Genomic DNA, 15,005 nt, shown 5'->3' on the forward strand with positions numbered 1-15,005 from the left:
TCAAACTTTACATCCGGGAGAGTGGTCTCTTCACCCAGATGTGTTTTTATAAATTGTTCAGATGTGGGGCTTCCGGAAATAGATCTGATGGCTTCTTATCTAAACGAGAAACTTCACAGGTAACTGTTCAGGTCCAGGGATCCTCAGGCGGAAGCAGTGGATTAATTGACACTTCCCTGGAGTTATCAACCTGCCTATATTTTTCCGCCTCTAGTTCTTCTTCCAAGAGTGATTTCCAAGATCATCAGGGAGCAATCTTTGTGCTGCTGGTGGCTCCAGCATGGGCTCACAGGTTTTGGTATGCAGATCTTGTCCGGATGTCCAGTTGCCAACCATGGCCACTTCCACTAAGGCCAGACCTTCTATCTCAAGGTCTGTTTTATTCCATCAGGATCTCAAATCATTAAATTTGAAGGTATGGAAATTGAACGCTTAGTGCTTAGTCATAGAGGTTTCTCTGACTCAGTGATTAATACTATGTTGCAGGCTCGTAAATCTGTTTATAGAAAGATTTATTATCGAGTTTGGAAGACTTACATTTCATGGTGTTCTTCTCATAAATTCTCTTGGCATTCTTTTAGAGTTTCTAGAATTTTACAGTTTCTTCAGAATGGTTTGGATAAGGGTTTGTCTGCAAGTTCCTTGAAAGGACAAATCTCTGCTCTGTTTTATTTCACAGAAACATTGCTAAACTCCCTGATATTCATTGTTTTGTACAGGCTTTGGTTCGTATCAAGCCTGTCATTAAATCAATCTCTCCTCCTTGGAGTCTTAATTTGGTTTTGAAGGCTTTACAGGCTCCTCTGTTTGAGCCTATGCATTCTTTGGACATTAAATTGCTTTCTTGGAAAGTGTTGTTTCTTTTGGCCATCTCTTCTGCTAGAAGAGTTTCTGAATTATCTGCTCTTTCTTGTGAGTCTCCTTTTCTGATTTTTCATCAGGATAAGGCAGTTTTGCGGACATCATTTAAATTCTTACCTAAAGTTGTGAATTCCAACAACATTAGTAGGGAAATTGTTGTCCCTTCTTTGTGTCCCCATCCTAAGAATTCTTTGGAAAAGTAAATTTATGCTTAACTGATAAATTAATTTCTTCTATGGTACGACGAGTCCACGGATTCATCCTTTACTTGTGGGATATTATTTTACTGCTAACAGGAAGTGGCAAAGAGCACCACAGCAGAGCTGTCTATATAGCTCCTCCCTTAGCTCCACCCCCCAGTCAATCAACCGAAGGTACAGGAAGAAAAAGGAGAAACTACAAGGTGCAGAGGTGACTGAAGTTAAAAATAAAAAAATATAATCTGTCTTAAAATGACAGGGCGGGCCGTGGACTCGCCTTACCATAGAAGAAATTAATTTATCAGGTAAGCATAAATTTACTTTTCTTCTATAAGGTACGACAAGTCCACAGATTCATCCTTTACTTGTGGGATACAATACCAAAGCTACAGGACACAGATGAATGGGAGGGACAAGACAGATGGTTAAACAGAAGGCACCACTGCTTGAAGAACCTTTCTCCCAAAAATAGCCTCCAAAGAAGCAAAAGTATCAAATTTGGAAAATTTGGAAAAGGTATGAAGCGAAGACCAAGAAGGAATACAGGTTTGGTACGTAAAACCACCTTATCAGCATGGAAAACAAGATAAGGCGAGTCGCATTGCAATGCAGATAGTTCAGAAACTCTTCGAGCCGAAGAGATAGCAACTAAAAACAGAACTTTCCAAGATAGAAGCTTAATATCTATGGAATGCATAGGTTCAAACGGAACCCCTTGGAGAACTTTAGAACTAAATTCAAACTCCATGGCGGAGCAACAGGTTTAAACACAGGCTTGATTCTAACTAAAGCCTGACAGAACGACTGAACGTCTGGAACATCTGCCAGACGCTTGTGCAGTAGAATTGATAAAGCAGATATCTGTCCCTTTAAGGAACTAGCTGATAGCCCCTTCTCCAATTCTTCTTGGAGAAAGGAAAAAATCCTAGGAATCCTGATCTTACTACTTGATTAGCCTTTGGATTCGCACCAATAAAGAAATTTACGCCATATCTTATGATAAATTTTCCTAGTGACAGGCTTTCGAGCCTGAATCAAGGTATCTATGACCGACTCAGAGAAACCCCGCTTGGATAAAATCAAGCGTTCAATCTCCAAGCAGTCAGCCACAGAGAAACTAGATTTGGATGCTGGAACGGACCTTGAATCAGAAGGTCCTGTCTCAGTGGCAGAGTCCATGGTGGAAGAGATGACATGTCTACCAGGTCTGCATACCAAGTCCTGCATGGCCACGCAGGTGCTATCAAAATCACCAAAGCTCTCTCCTGTTTGATTCTGGCAATCAAACGAGGAAGGAGAGGAAATGGTGGAAACACGTAAGCCAGGTTGAACGACCAGGGTACTGCTAGAGCATCTATCAGTACTGCCTGAGGATCCCTTGACCTGGACCCGTAACAAGGAAGTTTGGCGTTCTGACGAGATGCCATCAGATCCAATTCTGGTGTGCCCTATTGCTGAATCAATTGTGCAAACACCTCTGGATGGAGTTCCCACTCCCCCGGATGAAAAGTCTGACTACTTAGAAAATCCGCTTCCCTGTTCTCCACTCCTGGGATATAGATTGCTGATAGATGGCAAGAGTGAGTCTCTGCCCATCAAATTATTTTGGTAACCTCTATCATCACTAGAGAACTCTTTGTTCCCCCCTGATGATTGATATATGTTACAGTCGTGATATTGTCCGACTGGAATCTTATGAATCTGGCCGAAGCCAGCTGAGGCCATGCCTGAAGCGCGTTGAATATGGCTCTCAGTTCTAGAATATTTATCGGGAGGAGAGCCTCCTCCTGAGTCCACAAACCCTGTGCTTTCAGGGAATTCCAGACTGCACCCCAGCCCAATAGGCTGGCGTCCGTCGTCACTATAACCCATGCTGGCCTGCAGAAACACATTCCCTGGGACAGATGATCCTGTGACAACCACCAAAGAAGAGAGTCTCTGGTCTCTTGATCCAGATTTAAATATGCATAATCCCCATTCCACTGTTTGAGCCTGCATAGTTGCAGTGGTCTGAGATGCAAGCAAGCAAACGGAACTATGTCCATTGCCGCTACCATTAGTCCGATTACCTCCATACACTGAGCCACTGACGGCCGAGGAATGGAATGAAGAGCTCGGCAGGTGGTTAAAATCTTTGATTTCCTGACCTCCGTAAGAAAAATTTTCATGTCCACCGAATCTATCAGAGTTCCCAGGAATGGAACTCTTCTGAGGGGGATAAGTGAACTCTTTTTTACGTTCACCTTCCACCCGTAAGATCTTAGAAAAGCCAACACGATGTCCGTGTGAGACTTGGCTAGTTGGTAAGTTGACGCCTGAATTAAGATATCGTCCAGATAAGGCGCCACTGCTATGCCCGCGGCCTTAGAACTGCCATAAGGGACCCTAGCACCTTTGTGAAAATTCTGGGAGCTGTGGCCAATCAGAAGGGAAGAGCCACAAACTGGTAATGCTTGTCCAGAAAGGTGAACCTGAGGAACTGGTGATGATCTTTGTGGATAGGGATGTGTAGATATGCATCCTTTAAGTCCACGGTGGTCATATATTGACCCTCCTGGATCATTGGTAAAATAGTCCGAATGGTCTCTGTGGCAAACCTAGCCACTTCTGGACTATAATGTAAGAAAGAGTTAACTTTGTTCAGCTTTCAGAAGCTATTTTCTAAATACAAGGTTGCTGGCATCAGCTATTGTGTAACATAGTAACATAGTAGATAAGGTTGAAAAAAGACTGAAGTCCATCGAGTTCAACCTATACAAATCTAAAATACTTAATAGCTCCAGTTAAGCTTAAATAACCCCATTAAAATGTGACCCATTTAATACTAGCAATCATATCCATGAATTTTGTTTATATACAGAAATTTATCCAGACTATTTTTAAATTAATCTATGGTATTGGCATTCACTACCTCCTTTGGTAATGAGTTCCACAATTTTATTGCTCTTACAGTGAAAAAACGTTTCCGTTGCAGGAGATTAAATCTCCTTTCCTCCAACCTTAAATTATGACCTCTTGTCAGAAACAATTTTCTTGGAATAAAAAGAGCTTCTGCCATCTCTGTATATGGGCCTTGAATATATTTATATAAAGTAATCATGTCACCTCTCAAGCGCCTTTTTTCTAAAGAGAACAGACCCAGTTTGGCTAGCCTCTCCTCATAGGTTAATTTCTCCAATCCCCTTATTAGCTTTGTGGCCCTTCTCTGAACTTTTTCTAGTTCTGCAATATCTTTTTTAGCAATTGGTCCCCAGAACTGCACTCCAAACTCAAGGTGAGGTCTTACCAGGGCTTTATATAATGACAGAATTATGCTTTCCTCCCTTGAATCAATGCCTCTTTTAATACATGCTAGTATCTTATTAGCCTTTGAAGCCGCTGCCCTGCATTGTGCACTCATCTTTAGCTTGTTATCTATTACTACTCTTAAATCCCTTTCCTCCTGTGTTTGGCTAAGTCTTGTCCCATTTAAAAAATACGTAGCCTGCTTATTTTTACTTCCAAAATGTAGAACCTTACATTTTTCCGTATTAAATCTCATTTTCCATTCACTTGCCCATAGTTCTAATTTTAGCAAATCCCTTTGTAAAGAGAGTTCGTCCTGCTCTGACCTAATGACCTTACTTAACTTAGTATCATCTGCAAAAATAGAGATGTCGCTATTTAATCCTTGCTCCAAGTCATTTATAAAAATATTAAAAAGAACAGGGCCCAGTACTGATCCCTGGGGGACGCCACTGATTACCTTTGTCCAATCTGAGTATGATCCATTTACTACTACTCGTTGCTCCCTATCTTTTATCCAGTTATTTATCCATGAGCTAACATTTTCAGCTATTCCCAGTCCCTTAATTTTGTGCATTAATCTCTCATGTGGCACTGTATCAAATGCCTTTGCAAAATCTAAGTATATCACATCAACTGATTCCCCTTTATCTATATTTTTACTTACTTCCTCGTAGAATCTAATTAGATTAGTTTGACATGATCTATTTCTCCTAAAGCCATGCTGATTAGAACTCATAATCTTGTTTACACAAATATGCTCATCAATATAATCCCTTATAATCCCTTCAAATATCTTCCCCACTATTGATGTCAGACTAACTGGTCTATAGCTTCCTGGATCATCCCTGCTTCCCTTTTTGAAGAGTGGCACCACATCAGCTTTACGCCAATCCTGGGGTACCATGCCTGAGGATAATGAGTCTTGAAAAATTAAGAGTAAAGGTTTGTCTATAACAGTGCTAAGTTCACTTAACACCCTTGGGTGTATTCCATCTGGGCCTGGAGTTTTATTTACCTTAATATTTTTTAGTTTTTTCCTGATATCCTCTAAACAAAACCCAGTTAGTGGTATGGACTGGCATGTTCTATTCTGTTCCAAAGTATCATTCAATGGTTCCTCTCTTGTGTATACTGAAGAAAAAAACTGGTTTAGTACCTCAGCCTTCTCCCTGTCATTATTTATCATGCTACCCTCCACACATTTTAATGTACCTATATTATCCTACTTAGATGTTTTGCTATTTATGTACTTAAAGAACCTTTTAGGGTTAGACTTAGAATCCTTGGCAATTAATTTTTTCAATTTTGGCTAATTTGATTGCTTTTTTGCATGCTTTGTTACATTCCTTATAAATATTGTATGCTGGGTCTGTACTATTTTCTTTTAATAATTTAAATGCCCTACGTTTTTTCCTAATTTCTCTTAACACATTTTTATTTAGCCATAACGGCTTAGTTTTTTTTATTTTTATTTTTATAACCATATGGTATGTATTGATATGTATATTTATTTAACAAATTTTTAAATATTATCCATTTATCCTCTGTATTTTTATTAGAAAATACATTGTCCCAATTTATATTATTTAATGATTTCCTTAAATCGTTGAATTTTGCTTTCTTGAAATTAAAAGTCTTAGTTAAGCCTTTAAAACACTGCATATGAAGAGATTTCAAATGTGACCATGTTATGATCACTGTTACCCAAATGTTCTTTAGCTTCTATGTTTGATATTATATCTGTATTGTTTGATAGCACTAAATCCAATATAGCTTTACTCCTAGTTGGCTCCTCTATTAATTGTGACAAGAAGTTATCCCTGAGAACATTTAAAAATCTATCCCCCTTAGCTGAATTACTAGTTTCATTGGCCCAGTTTATATCAGGGTAGTTAAAATCTCCCATAATTACAGCACTGTTATTAGCAGCCTTACCTATTTGGATAAGTAATTGAGTTTCCTCCGGGTCACTAATGTTGGGAGGCTTGTAGCATGTTCCTAGTAATATTTTTTTAGGATTTTTCCCCCCACTCTTTATTTCAACCCACAGGGTCTCTACATTGTCACTTGTATCATAAATATCTTCCCTTATTGTAGGTTTAAGGTCAGGTTTAATATACATGCAAATTCCTCCACCCCTTTTATTATTCCTGTCCCTCCTAAATAATGTATACCCCTCTAAGTTAACTGCCCAGTCATGTGAATCATCCCACCAAGTTTCAGTTATACTGATAACATCATAGTCCTCTTCTGCAACTAAGAGCGTCAGCTCCCCCATTTTACCTGTCATGCTTCTTGCATTTGTTGTCATACATTTAATTTTCATGTGCTTTCTGCTGCTACTTGGTGTACTTTCCTCTATACTTTCTAATGTGACATTTCTTAAGTCATCCCTTCCTTGAGATATTAAGGGAGTGACATATTCAGAGACTGATCTCTCTGTTCTATTTTGTTCTAATTGACCCTCCCCCCCTTTGCCTAGTTTAAAAGGTTCTATAAACGTGCTACCATCCTTTCCCCCAACACACCTGCACCCATGTCATTCAGGTGCAATCCATCCTTACTGTACAAATTGTACCCTAGTGAAAAATCAGCCCAGTGTTCTAAAAAGTCAAACCCTCATTTTTACACCATGTTTTTAGCCATGAATTAACAGACCTTAGCTCCTTCTGCCTTACTGAGTTAACACACGGCACTGGTAATATCTCAGAACATATTACTTTGGAGGTCCTTGCTTTAAGCTTGCTACCTAACTCCCTGAAGTCATTTTTTAGGACACTCCATCTCCCACTGATTCCTTCATTAGTACCAATATGCACCATGACTGCAGGATCAGACCCACATCCCTCTAACAATCTATCAATACGCTCCACAATATGCCTAACACGAGCCCCTGGAAGACAGCAAACTGTTCTATGTAAAGGGTCTGGATGACAAATTACCCTATCAACCTTCCTTATAATAGAGTCTCCTACCACCAACATCTGCCTCTGGCCCTGACTTGTATGCCCCTCTTCCATGACTGAAGGACTGCCCACCATAGTATGCTCCTCTTCCACAGCTAAAGGACTGTTCACAATACTAGGCAACACGGCCCTCTCTGACACTGCCACCCTGAACTGATATCCCCAACATCTTCACTTAATCTTGCAAATCTATTGGGGTGTACCAGCTCAGAACTGGCCTGTCTCTTCCGCTTACTTCGCCCTCTTACTGTGACCCAGCTACATCCTGGAGTCTCCTCATCTGAATCCTCCCCATTCCCACTGCTGGAACCATTAACAACCAGCTCAGTCCTATCCATTTCCCTTTCAAGTGTCTGAATTTCATGTAGTGTTGCAATTCGTTCCTCCAGATCCCCAATACGAGTTTCTAAAGAGACAATATGCTCGCACTTGCCACAAACATATAATCCCAGAAGCGGCTGCTCCAGTGATGCAAACATGTGGCAAGCTGTACACTGAATGAGATTCTCACACATTCTTAATAAAAGGTTTAACTTAAAAGTATAAAATAAATATATTTCCCCTTGGTTACTCAAAAACCTTGTTTGCCCAACTACCTTGGTTAGCTAACTATTATACTTAAACAGAAAATGTTACTTTAACAGAGAATCAATACAGCAAGCCTAAAAGAGCAAGCTCACAGAGTAAATGTGCTAAATTTATAGGCTTGCAAGGCCCAAACAGGTGAAAATAATCCCACCCCTAATTACCCACACAGACAGAAAAAAAAAAAATAAAAAAAAAAATGGAATGCTAGAAATAAAGTTATTTAGTTATTTCCTTTTTTTAAATTAAAAATGCAACCCTTGCAAAGCAAATAATTTATAAAATAGCTTGGTTAGCTATTATACTTAAACAGACAATGTTACTTTAACAGATAATCAATACCGCAAGCCTAAAAGAGCAAGCTCACAGAGTAAATGTGCTAAATTTATAGGCTTGCAAGGCACACACAGGTGAAAATAATCCCACCCCTAATTACCCACACAGACAGAAAAAAATAAAATAAAATAAAAAATGGAATGCTAGAAATAAAGTTATTTAGTTATTTCCTTTTTTTAAATTAAAAATGCAACCCTTGCAAAGCAAATAATTTATAAAATAGCTTGGTTAGCTATTATACTTAAACAGACAATGTTACTTTAACAGATAATCAATACCGCAAGCCTGAAAGAGTGTGCTCTAATTAAGTTTAGTGATAAACATTCCCATTGTCTAATCATCTCCATGGTCAGACTGCTAGTTGATAAGATGGGACTGCATTGTTTTCTTGTGTTTAGATTGCTATCTGCTTAAGTAATGTAATTTCTATTGTGGCATGTCAAAGGGCGTTTGCTCTCTATCTAATGTACAATATTCTTTCAACCCCCCAGCTGGGGTCAGACCTGCATAAATACTAGGCATATAGCCTTTAATAAATGTCATTCTGATTTAAACCTGAAAACTGGCTGGGTTGTGAGTTGTTGACTCCAAAACTGTGTTTCGTCCGGTTATTGGGAGTATTGGGATATAGCCTTACTTTTCAGCGCTGACTGTGGATTTACCGGTTATACCCGCGGAGATCGTAGATTTTAATATTGCCCTCCGCTACAATTGGTGGCAAGCGGTGGGATTCGACCTTACAGCCGAAAAGCGCAATTCGTGCAATTGTAACTGCCGAATAAGAAAAGGGAATGGCAAGCAGAATACAGCGAAAGAACAGACTACCGAAGTGAATGGAGACAGATTATTCTAAGCTAAAGAGACAAACGTTAAAGGAACTGCTAGAAGCCAGGGGAAAGATAGCCAGCAGCAAACCCAAGGCTATATTAATTGCCGAGCTGATGGAGGGAGACAGAGCTTGCAGCGCTACGCCTCCAGCAGCCATGGAGGAGACCCTATACCAGAGGGAAATGAGGACCAGGCTGGAATTTTTAACCCAACCTGTACCACGGGACATGCTATCCATGGTAATGGCTGATGTGCAGGAGTATGTGATGGCACACAGTCCGCGGAATGCATCCTCCCGAGCAGAATCCATTTCGGAAGCACTCAGCAATCCAGTAAGACCCAAAATCCCATATCATGCCTTTAAAATGTTTTGTGAGGAGAAAGATGAGATCGATGGGTATTTACAGGATTTTGAGAGACTGTGCGAGTTACATGATTTGGAGCAGTCTGTATGGGTGCCGGTGCTAGCAGGCAAGCTAGCCGGTAGGGCAGCGGAAGCATATCGCGCTGTACCCAGGGAGTACAGCAAGGATTACGCTAAAGTGAAGAGAGCGATCTTGGAAAGATATGCCATTACCCCAGAGGCAAGTTTAGAGGCCTGCGCAAGCCAGAAAGAGATTCCCATGCAGAGTGGGCCCACAAGCTGGATCAAATATCTCAGGGGTGGATACAGGCCAGCCAAGCTACCACCATGGAAGAATCGCGACAACTGATGCTGTTGGAGCAATTCTTTAACGGCTTGTCCCCAGAAGCCCAAGAGTGGGTTCGGGACCGTAAACCCTCCACCCTGCATGAAGCTGCTCGCCTGGCAGATGAGTATATGGATGCCCGCAAACTGGACACTGCTACCACTAAGCACCCTGCTAGAGTGGAGTACAGACCCCCAGTCACCCCAGCAGCTGCCAGTTATCAACCCCCGGCGCACCGCTATACCACACGGCCTCCGGCCACAAACTACCCTCAGAGAGCCCGGTTCAATTTGCGGGGCTACTCACAACCTATTCGGTGCTTTGGATGTAAGCAACTAGGGCACAAAAGACCAGAGTGTCCCCTAAATGCAGCGAACCAAGCACAGTCCTGGAGAAGACCCGCCGGCGGAATCCCACGTAATTCTCAGCCTGCGGCCCGCTACGTAGAGGCGCAAGAATGCTGGGGCAGCCTACATGAAGCAGACCCCGTGCAAGCTGCCCGCCGGAATAACCGGCAACTGGTTAAAGTGAATGGGAAGGAGGTCAGTGGTCTACGGGATACTGGTGCTACCATGACCTTGCTTCAAAAGAACTTGGTGTCTGAGAAACAGCACACTGGAGACAATGTGGCTGTGAGGGTAGCAGGGGGCACTGTGTTCCGCCTACCTGTTGCCAGGGTACATTTGGATTGGGGAGTGGGCGCTAGACCTGTGAATGTGGGGGTCAAGAAGGACTTACCTGCTGATGTTCTCCTTTGAAATAACTTGGCCCCACTTGTTTCTGCCTATGCTCCCATGGGTCCCGCTGATGTTAACCCTGTGACTACCCGTGCCCAGATCCGTGCAGCAGAGACTGACCCACCTGCTGCTAAGCCCCAGGATGCTGAGCTCAGTAAATCTCTATCCGCTATTGATACGTGGAAGTCCCGCTACAATGCGCTGATGAAGGAGAAGAGTCACGTAGAGGATAAAATGGTCACGTTAAATAATCACGTAACAGTGCTAGCGGGAGAGAAGAGGAGTGCAGAGGAAAAATCATGTTTAGAACAGGAATCTCTGCTAGACAGGCTGCACCGACAGGCTGCAGAAAACACGAGCTTGAGAGTGGAACATGAAACATTAAAGACAAACTTAGTGACACTGGAGGAAAATCTGACGCTGGCTCATAGTGAGGTGCAGCAACTCAAGAGCACCCTATGTCAGTATGAAGGGATTAAGGATACCTATAAAGAGCAGGTACAAAAAACTCGTAAAGAAGCTGATGAGAGCATTGTGGCAAACCTAGCTACTTCTGGACTATAATGTAAGAAAGAGTTAACTTTGTTCAGCTTTCAGAAGCTATTTTCTAAATACAAGGTTGCTGGCATCAGCTATTGCGTGCTCTAATTAAGTTTAGTGATAAACATTCCCATTGTCTAATCATCTCCAGAGTCAGACTGCTAGTTGATAAGATGGGACTGCATTGTTTTCTTGTGTTTAAATTGCTATCTGCTTAAGTAATGTAATTTCTATTGTGGCATGTAAAAGGGCGTTTGCTCTCTATCTAATGTACAATATTCTTTCAACCCCCCAGCTGGGGTCAGACCTGCATAAATACTAGGCATATAGCCTTTAATAAATGTCATTCTGTTTTAAACCTGAAAACTGGCTGGGTTGTGAGTTGTTGACTCACAAACTGTGTTTCGTCCGGTTATTGGGAGTATTGGGATATTGCTTTACTTTTCAGCGCTGACTGTGGATTTACCGGTTATACCCGCGGAGATCGTAGATTTTAATATTGCCCTCCACTACAGTCTCCATCTTGAAGGATGGGACTCTGAGGAATTTGTTTAGGATCTTGAGATCTAAAATGGGTCTGAAGGTTCCCTCTTTTTTGGGAACCACAAACAGATTGGAGTAGAACCCCTGCCTCTGTTCTGTTTTCGGAACTGGGCAGATCACTCCCATGGTATATAGGTCTTCTACACAGCGTAAGAACGCCTCTCTTTTTGTCTGGTTCACAGACAATTGAGAAAGATGGAATCTCCCCCTTGGAGGAGAATCTTTGAAATCTAGAAGATAACCCTGGGTTACGATTTCTAAAGCCCAGGAGTACTGAAGTCTCTTGCCCAAGCCTGAGCAAAGAGAGAAAGTCTGCCCCCTACTAGATCCGGTCCCGGATCGGGGGCTACCCCTTCATGCTGTCTTGGTGGCAGCAGCGGGCTTCTTGGCCTGTTTACCCTTGTTCAAAGTCTGGTTAGGTGTCCAGACTGACTTGGATTGAGCAAAACCCCCCTCTTGCTTTGCAGCAGGGGAAGAGGTAAAGTGACCACCTTTGAAGTTTCGAAAGGAACAAAAATTATTTTGTTTGGTCCTCATCTTATTTGTCTTGTCCCGAGGAAGGGCATGGCCTTTCCCTCCAGTGATGTCTGAAATGATCTCTTTCAGTTCAGGCCCAAATAGGGTCTTACCCTTGAAAGGGATGGCTAAAAACTTAGATTTTGATGACACATCAGCAGACCAGGACTTAAGCCATAACGCTCTACGCGCTAAAATGGAAAAACCTGAATTCTTTGCCGCTAATTTAGCCAATTGAAAAGCGGCATCTGTAATGAAAGATCTAATAGATCTAACCACGAAAGACTTTATCATCAGATTACTTAAACTTGTACTAACACACAACTACTTTGTATTTGATGATAAGTTCTTTTTACAAATATGTGGCACCGCAATGGGCACATCCTGTGCACCGACTTACGCAAATATATACCTGGGCTGGTGGGAAGAGATGATTGTGTTCAATGACACCATGAACCAATACACTCAATACATCTCCCCCTGGTCCAGGTATATAGACGATATTCTCCTCATATGGGAGGGTCCGATAGAATTATTGGAAAAGTTCATTCAACTACTGAACACCAATCCTTTTGGGTTATTTTTAACATATAATACCAGTTATGAGAAAGTTGAATTTTTGGACCTGACGATCTTTAAATGTGATGACAAACGAGTGACGGAAACTTATAGAAAATCCACTGCTACTAACAATATTTTACATGCACTAAGCAATCATCATCCGTCCACGATCACTAGCCTCCCATATGGTGAATACCTTAGAATAAGGATAAATTGTACAGATATCTGCTCTTTCAAAAAATCAGCTTTGGAATTGAGATAAATTACTCAAGCAAGGTTACTCTAGGAAATTATTAGCTAACGCAGGTCTGAACTTCTTAAACCTAACAAAAAATGTGAATCAGAATCCAATACCATCAGATTTATATCCACTTATAACCATCAAAGTGACAAAGTGAGTTCAATTATCAAAAATGTACTGGCATATCCTTTAAAAATGATGAAAGGTTAAAAACACTCTTACCAGAGAGACCATCTTTCAATTTTAGGTGTGCTAAGAATTTGATGGATAGCCTTACTAAAAGTCATTTTGATAGAAACAGAAACAAAAAACCCATTAATCAAGGCTCTACCCCATGTGGACATTGTAAAACATGTCAATTTATGATTAAAAAAGATTCTATCACTGATAGATTTTCCAAAAAATGGAAAATTAAAACTCATATAAATTGTCAAAGTGATAATGTCATCTACTGTTTGTCATGTTCATGCAATTTGATCTATACAGGCATGACAACACGTAAATTGAGTACCAGGGTTACTGAACACTTAAGTAACATATGCAATGCCCAGAAAGACCTAAAAGAGGGTAAGCAGATAACAAGCGTAACAAAACACTTTATGCAATACCACACAGGTAAAACTACCTCCTTTAAATGTTGGGGCCTGGAACGAGTTAAACCAGGTATCAGAGGGGGGAATACTGAAAGTATTTTACTACAAAAAGAAACAGGCTGGATTTTCAAACTGAATTCAGTCATGCCACACGGTATGAATGAAGCCAATAACTACTGGGTCTTTTTAACCTATCCTCCTTAGTTAGAAGGATATAAATCTGAATTCTGATTTTTAATTTCATGTATATACAATTCTTATTAACTTAGAATGGAACTAGAATGTGATTAATTACAGCTATATTCCTGTATTACCTGGAAATGGGGATTTAGCTCTAATATAGACTGAATGGTAAAACATAATGTTGCATAGCGACTGAAAATGTTTTGGTCTGCATTCAACTGATCTGAGATAAAAAAATATATATATATTATGGAATGTAAGTCTATATGCTGCCCATAGCACGATTGGAACTACTTAGGTTTTCACTTCTAATTTATTTTCTTCTAGGACTATGTGATATGACTTGGGTACATACAGAATAGCACCTAATGTTTTCCCTATGTACACGCATATTTATTATCATACTAATGCGTTGCTATTAATGGGGAGTTGTCACCAATTGATAACTACCTAATATGCAGTGAATGGAGTCTGTATTCACACTACAAACATATGTAACTTAGGTTTCAATTTACTGACAAATGAATATAGTGTGCAAATTCCTGTTATTTGTGGTTTAAGGTGCGATGCAATTGACAAATACTGAGCCGACACTCATATTGTCATTATTTAATTAGTGTATGAATACAAGAGACATTTTTAATCTATAGCGACATTCATTCATTTAGAATCAGCCATTTGTGACATGTTTGTCTTATACTTTAAGATGAATTATAATAAACACATGAAATATGATGTTAGTATTAGTAATCACTACGGCACATTTTCTTCTCCTCTTTATTCGTAACTTGCAAGTCACATTCTAAACGGCTGAATTACATAGATGTGTCTCTTTGCCTGTAGTCATACACACGAGAATACACATCACATCATCGCTCAGTATTACGGCTAACAACCAGTTAGATCTCGGTCTATTCACATGCCCCTAGCAGTCACGTTATGATTGGAGAATCATGGGGGCGGTTTTGCCGGATGAGATGAGATTGGTTAGAGAACCGGTAGTTCTGTGCTATAAGAAGGGGTGGCACCCGGGCCTCAGTTTGTCCTGCCACATTGAAAAAGGCTGATATCACAGCCGAAACGCGTTTGTGCTCTATGTAAGCACCTCGGTGCACATACTTTGGTTTTAAACATAGCTGTCCCTTGTCCCTGTCACCTGAAGCCGAGGGAGCAGTTATCGGCCAGGAAACAGGGGGATAAGGTGATTAGCAATTTTGTGGGTACTGTTTTGATTAAAGGTCTATATTTTTTTAACTGTTACATATTAAAAATTAATTTTTTTAATTACTAGTAGTAGGAATGAGTGCTAAATAAACCCAACTCTTGAGGTTCTCTTAC

At 40.7% G+C, this 15,005-nt stretch overlaps 1 protein-coding gene across 1 annotated transcript in view; it reads right to left on the reverse strand.

The window, feature by feature from the left end:
* Positions 1 to 15,005, reverse strand: part of LOC128635700 (low-density lipoprotein receptor-related protein 5) — a 1,026,620-nt gene that overhangs the window by 532,399 nt on the left and 479,216 nt on the right. The window lies entirely within an intron of this gene.

The sequence above is a fragment of the Bombina bombina genome, chromosome 7 (genome assembly GCF_027579735.1).
Source record: "Bombina bombina isolate aBomBom1 chromosome 7, aBomBom1.pri, whole genome shotgun sequence".
Classification (NCBI taxonomy): Eukaryota; Metazoa; Chordata; class Amphibia; order Anura; family Bombinatoridae; genus Bombina; species Bombina bombina.